Genomic DNA, 7438 nt, shown 5'->3' on the forward strand with positions numbered 1-7438 from the left:
GCAGTCTCACTCTCTGCTAAAGGCACTGATGACGCACTTCAGGTACAGGAGAACGACACCAGACGGGATCACTGCCGATCAGCAAGGCTCTAACGTCATCGTCGGCCCGTTCATAAAATTTTGCAGTGTGCACTTAAGTACTCAGCAAGACGTTTTACTGATGGCTATTAAGCACCGAAGTCTAGCTATCTTAATACTTGCCTGCTTGTAAAGTGTTCTTTTATGTGAGAGCAGCCTGGATGCGTCGCGTTAATTTAAAAAACAGTAGAGATCTGAAAATTTGCGCTATACATAAGAACTTTGGATTTTAGGATATAATTATTCATAAAAGGTCCGTTTTTTGTCTGGCCCGCTCTACTTTGTCTTTGTCTAAAGCAAGATGAAAAATATGACGCTGTTGTGTCAGGTTCTAATTTATCACTGCATATAGGTGACTTAGTTTATCGGCATGTGGGATCAAGTTTGTGTCACTGTTCCTTTAAATCGGTAGTATTTAAAATATGCTCTAGATGGAAGCAGAACACGCAACGAAAAAAGTGTGTCGTTTTCTATCTATTCGCTTCTTCTTTTTAGCTGAAAATTCCGACTTGTGAATTATTATAGTATCGATATAACAAAAAAAGATGAAATTATATCGGGGCTTCCGGTTGGACGTCAACAGCGTACACACCGTTCCTGCAAAGGCCAACAACAAAAACTGGGCCGCAGTGCTGGCAGAACGAAACTGAAAGAAAGAAATATGAAAATAACGATCAAAGAGGAAAGACATGCATAGCAGCAACCATGTCCGCTGAAGCTACGACATCGGCTGCTTCAGCAATACATATCCCCGCCCTCTCTGATACTCCTTTTTATTGGCGCTTTCAAGCTAAAAGTGCATTTAGCTCCCGCCTCGCGTTTTGAGCGCGAGTCCTGCTGCACCGGTCGATGGGTCTTGATGATTCTAAAGCCGAATTGAGCGTCTCCTGAACCTGACGCTCAGTGCGGGTTTGAGGCCAAAGCAGAGAAGCAATTGACTCAGCGGCAGCGCGCGCTTCATTCAGATGCACGGGCACGTCAGACGGTAGAAGAACGCATCGCTAACTGCATAGAAGACAAATGGACAAACGCAGCGCGAAACGCGCACCCTACATAGACAACACCGATACAAAGATTGCTGCCAAGAACATCTATGACCAATGCTAGATTGTTCCAAACTACTCATGTGAAATATTTCTTGATATCACCGACTTTCGGCAACGAGATGGACCACGCATTATTGCCACTTCCTCTATGTTACGTACCGCAATGGTATAACTTTGCCCTTAGTAAGCCGCATTCTGATATGAAATTTCTTTTGCGGAATTCACCAAAAGTCTATGGCTTGACTATAATGGTCTGTGCGCTATATCTGCTGTAATATTGCCGTTTCTTCACGCGATGCTTAAATCTGCCATAGGCACCTCTCAGAGAGGCTGAAAGATTTTTGAGTAGTCTGATAGTTTGAGCATCTGCTGTGTTTTTAAACAATCATCACGATTTTATTTTTGTGTAGGTAAAACACCATCGCAGCTATTTGTGCTATGCGTGTATAATAGAGACTGCTTAACAAGGTGGAATTCTAAGACAACGTAGGCTGCAATATATTTTAAAACACTCTAACACTCGTCGATTCGCGGCGACATTGCCTTCCTGAGTCACTCAGGAGATGAATGCAAGGTATGATTAATGAGTTAGACAGGCGGAGCAGGACAGTGGGTCCAAAAATTAACGTGCAGAAAACCAAAGTAATGTTCAACATTCTAGCAGGGGAACAGCAGTTCACAATTGGTAGCAAGGTGCTGGAAGTGGTAAGGGAATACGTCTACTTAGGCCAGGTAGGGACCGCCGATCCGGATCATGAGAGGGAAATAACTAGAACGCTAAGAATGGGGTGGAGCGCATATGGCAGGTTCTCTCAGATCATGAATTGTAGTTTACCAATATCTCTGAAGAGAAAATATAGAAGAGCTGTATCTTACCGGTGCTTACCTACGGCCCAGAAACGTAGAGGATAAAGAAAATGGTAAAGCTTAAGTTAAGGATAACGCAGCAAGCTATGGAAATAACAATGACAGGTGTAACGTTCAGAGACCGGAAGCGGGTAGAGTGGGTGAGGGAACACATGCGAGTTAATGACATCCTAGTCGAAATCAAAAGGAAGATATGGGCTTGGGGAGCGCACGTAATGCGAAGGCAATATAACCACTGGTCCTTAAAGGGACACTGAGGAGAACTCTATCAATATTTTTTTGTTAGCAAAATCTGATAGTTCGGCATTTCATGGCTTTGTTGCCGCTTGTCCGGGAGCGAAAGATGAAATTATTTCAAAGAAATTTGAATTCCAAGTTAAAAAAGTTTTTGCCGCCGCTCTGATTTAAACTCGAGAACTCTTATAACGTCACGGAGAACTCTTATGACGTCATTGGACGGAGTGACGTGAAACGTGACGTGAACGCAGACTCCGTGATTTCTGGCTGCTAGCGGTGCGGTCTAGCAGCTGCCGAAATGAAGGCTACCGCCGCCGCACGTTGAATGCATCTATCGGGGGTCTCTACCATCGCTTCGTTTACGTTTGCACTGGCGTCGTGCCAGCGTTGCGATGGATCCCATTCCCGTACCCGACGACGTAGTTCTCGCAAAAACTCCAGCCTGTATTTCAGCGACCTCAGTCCCACAGAGCGTGCGATGTTTTTGAGGGAGCACGGTTAGGTTAGGCGCCGGCGCGTTGTTTCCCTCTTCCTCAGTGAGCAGCCGTTGCAAACTAAATATCATAACCCCAGTTCGGGGAGTCGCGAGGGGCCAGGACAAGGCCGGCGCGTTGTGCCCATCGGAGGCTGGCCGGGGCTTTGGGGCCAACGGATTGTGATTCCTTGAACAGCGCGGTTGCGCGGTGCAACAGGCGGCGTCGAGGTCTCCCACAGTTGCAAGGGCCAAGTTATTTATTTATTTTTTGCCAGAAAAAACGGATGGGTGCTCAAGGGCGGTCGCGTTTAAAGTTGGCGGCTTGAAACTAAAGCCGACGCACGACGCTTCAACGGCTTCCGCTTGATCCAACGGGTCCACTGGATCGGGCTCTCTCGTCCGAATCCGGAGCCGAATCAATCTAGCCGGACCGGCAGCGGCTGGCGCACCCGGCGCGAAATAGAGACATGCTCCAAGTCTCCGCCAGTGCGGTCAGAGTGCACCGAAGCCGCCGAACGCGTCGGCGGTGAAGCGAGGGTCTCGCTTTGGCCGACGTGACGTCGCCGTGCAGCGCGCGCGTTCGCGTTACGCCGGAGCATAAACGCGCCTTAACAGAGCCTGCGCTTAACCTCTAACCAACGTATTCGGTGGCCGCATCTATGGGAGCCACTGAAACCCCCCGCCCACTCATTGAATAAAAAAAAAATCCTGTGCCGAGGCTCGGAATCTAACCAGGGCCTTTGGCGTTTGGCGTCTGAGGCGGAGACGCTACCACTCCGCCATGACGGCTCAAGGTATGACCATCAATAAAGGCGCATCTAGCGAATGCACTCTTCCGATGCAAAAATCTCCGCGCTTTCGCTACGTATATCCTGGCCTAACAGAGCTAGGCCATCAGCAATGTTTCTTAACTGCCTTATACCTTGTCTCCCATCCCTAATAAACGATTTCCGTTAAGTAGTTGGAAGTTGACTGGCACAGCCGGGAATGTTTCGCCGGGCGAACGTGCGAAGACACAAGTGCTCTTTATACTGCGAAATGCCTTGTACAATCACCGATCATCGTGCCATCATAGTTTTTCATCGACCGTGGCGATCATATGACAAGCCTTAACAGGCTCCTTCAAAGGTTAACTAGCACTTGAAGCGACAGTTGGAGTTCCTCTGCTGTTTGGCGCTTGTAAATGGAGGGGCGCCAAAAACAAAACCACGGGCCACGCAAAGCCCATAGACGCGAAGCGCCATAAAAATTCGAAACTCTCCTGGCCGCCTGTGGCGCCGCCAAGCATCGGTTTTCTTTGCTTCCAACATTCAGGTTGTCTTTTGACTGCCTTCCGCGTGTGATAAAAGTGCTCTATCGGTTTTAAAACAAAACTTACTTCAATACTGAACCACGCAACCTTCGTTTGTCAGCCTCAGAGATTCGCGTTCCATGTAGGAAGGAAAATTCCTCCAAGGTGGCGTCTCTTGTCCTATGACGTCGCCACGCTTGTACTTGCGAGATTGGCCCGTGGCGGCGATACCTGTATTTTGGTTCTTGCTATTTTCTACCTTATAAGAGCTTTGTTTCCAGTAAGAGTGGTGTTATTTTGATCAGGAGCTGGTATTCTATCGATACAAGCCGACTTCAAGTTCTCCTCAGTGTCCCTTTAAGGGTGACGGAGTGGATTCCGAGAGAAGGCAAGCGTAGCAGTGGGCGCCAGGAAATTGAGTGGGCGGATGAGATAAAGAAGTTTCAGGTATACGGTGGCCACAGCTGGCAGATTACAGAGTTAATTGGAGAGACATGGGAGAGGCCTTTGCCCTGCAGTGGGCGTAGTCAGGCAGATGAAGATGGTGATGAACACTCATATCCCTGTCATTTCGATAATTTGAGCCCCCAAACCAGTGCACCTACTTTACACAATACTCCACGCATCATGGCCGTTCTGATTGTATGGAAAGAAAAACATAATACAAAGAAAATGAGCTCCTAAGGTTTATTCATGTCTTGAGTTCTTTGAGTATCTCGCATGCAATCAGGCATTGAAAACAAAATATCGTCATTCAGTACTCCACGCTGAATGTTAGAAGTGCACATTCCTGAGGCCACGGATGAGGAGGACAATGATAATGTTGCTACAGATAATGAAAACATGTCATGATCACACCTGTGTATGTCGGCAAGACATCAAGCATTGTTGCGAATATGACTCAGTGAGCATTAAAAAAATAGCAAGTGCGACTTCAAGCCTGGTTCTAACTTCGGGCACTGTACTCATGCATAGAGACATAGAAACGCTATTGTACAGCGAGGATGCTGCAGGGTTCTTAGAAAAGAAAACTTACTCAACGACGGGCTCCCATGATTGCTTTCTAGGATCATTGTTTCGTAAAAGTGAGTCGTCATGGGAAGGTCCTCAGCACTTAATGTGCAGCCGAGTGCACAGGAATGCGATTGCCTTCTATGTTAGTGTTATGAAACAATCATCCACACTGGGCTGCCATGCTTGCACAGTTATCCTTGCACAAGAGCTCTTATATTTGCACACGACAAGCATATCTAAGCTATCGTTCCTACTACTGGCAGCTTTCCGCGAAGACATTGTTGCTCTAGCCTACAGCAAATAGCCTCTGAAGCTGGGACGAGCAAGAGCGGCAACCTTGAGCCGTGTCGCGGCTACAACACTCAAGCCGAGAAAGCATTTGTGGGCGAATGTAATGAAGGACGAAACATGATATGGGTTTCCCAGCAGTGTTGTAAGGTCAGTTCCGTGTGGCAGTCGTTCCGCGTTACGCCAGTATGGGTAAGCAATCGCGCGCTTAACTGCGCCGAAAGGTCATCAAACTTTTTATTTTCCGCACCATCAATTAATGAAGAGTAATCTGAACAATTACAGCAAGAATACATTGGAGAGATTAGCTTATTTTGTTTTTTGTTTTGTATTTTGTATTTTTGCCCAAAAGCTACAAAAGATTTGTGTGGAGGTGCGGGTGAAGCTGACCTCTGTCAGCCTCACTACAAGTCTGTCATGTTATCCTCTTCACACGCTGCAGGGTGAAGGTGGATATGCGATGGCGCTATATCAACGCTGCAAGACGCATCTGTGAGAAAAAGCACAAGTGGCGTCATCTTGCGTGCTTCCAAAAAGGATAAGGCTGAAATCATTGTCGTCATCATTTGCAGTGCGAAAGCACTACATAACGGGGTCAAACCCAACCAACAATCTTGTGTATTACCCTCGGCGTAACTGGGGTAAGCTCGGGTTAGTTCGGAGGAGCGTCGCGCCAGCTCTAGCCAATGGAGAGAGGGCGTCGCGTCAGCTGCCGCTGTGTGGAGAGTGGGTGTGAAGATGAAGAGCGAGAAATGCGGTTGCGTGCACATGAAGATACAAGAAAGAAGAGCCGAAGAATGTCACACGCGTTCGCACGTGTACTTGGTTTAACTACCTTAAAACCCTACAACTTATTGCTATCAGAATGTTTCATGTTTGATACGATCATACTCGTCGTCATACAGGTTTGCTGCGATGGTGGTGCAGTAGACATTGACGATTGGAAAGCCACAGAAATGTTTTCAATATTTGGGACGCAATATTCGTTGGTCGTTAGAGGAGAGAAGCGCCCCAATGATCATCAACAGCTAGATTCTGCGGCTGCATGCGAATACAATAAGCTGCACTAGACGGCCAAAATCAACACTACTGTGTAAGAATAAATACAAGATAATACAAGCTAATGGCGCGTACTTCCATGTGCAACCAATAATCTTCACCACATTGTACTCAAGCTCATTGACTTGTGTGCACTTTACGACGGCTGCTTTACCTAGAGCACTGCGCCGCATACACAGTGCTATGCTATCTCTCATTTGTAAACCACGAGTTCTAACATAGCAATGTTGCATTTGTACGCCTGCTGTTATGTGTTTTACGGCGTAAATAACATCATAGAAAAAGAACTCCATTTATCCATCAAGCTCCGGAAAAAAGGCGACTTAGAGACCTCCAAAATTTTCATCTGTGTGTTTGAAACGAGCTTGCTACTTGTATCACATGAGTTATTTTTACCATTCCTACCAGTGAAGAGGCAAGATGTGCGCTGTGACACTCGAGTAGTTAGCTGTATTTCTTACCTTCGATATTGCTTCCAGGAAATCTCTAGAGTGCCGGATATAACTTGCGCTTCGGCATGCGAAAAAAAAATGCGTCAAGGCCTGCCGCCTCTCTATTGGTTTCACCAAGCCTGTCAACACTGCAGATAGTCTGGATTTTAGATCTGGGTTCTTTCTCTACAAAAAAAAAAAGGTTCTCAATTAGGTATTTCATCACCGCCAACACATGAGTGAGTAAGGCATGTTGCTGGGCTAGTTGGTTTAGCATTTTTTGAATCTTGAAAAAAAAACCCACCTTGGCGCAAATAAATTCCCACAGACAAAACAAAAGGAACACGGAGACAACGGACAGGCGCCCTACACGAGTGCTCTTTGCTCTGGACCGTATCCGTCATCAAAATGCACTTCGCACGATGTCAACAAGCACTTTGAGCCTATCATGCTGCAACTCACTCTTCAGGTTTTTTTGAAGCTTGGGAAAAACCACCTGGGCGCAAATAAATTCACTCAGACAAACCAAAAAAAAAAACAAGGAGACAACAGACAGGCGCCTGTCGTGCACCGCAAAGTGTGCACGACTTCCTTCAAGGCACCTATCCGCCCAACGTGAGTGGCTGTTCGATAGATGTGAAGGACCTATACT

This window comes from Amblyomma americanum, chromosome 6 (genome assembly GCF_052857255.1).
Source record: "Amblyomma americanum isolate KBUSLIRL-KWMA chromosome 6, ASM5285725v1, whole genome shotgun sequence".
NCBI lineage: Eukaryota > Metazoa > Arthropoda > Arachnida > Ixodida > Ixodidae > Amblyomma > Amblyomma americanum.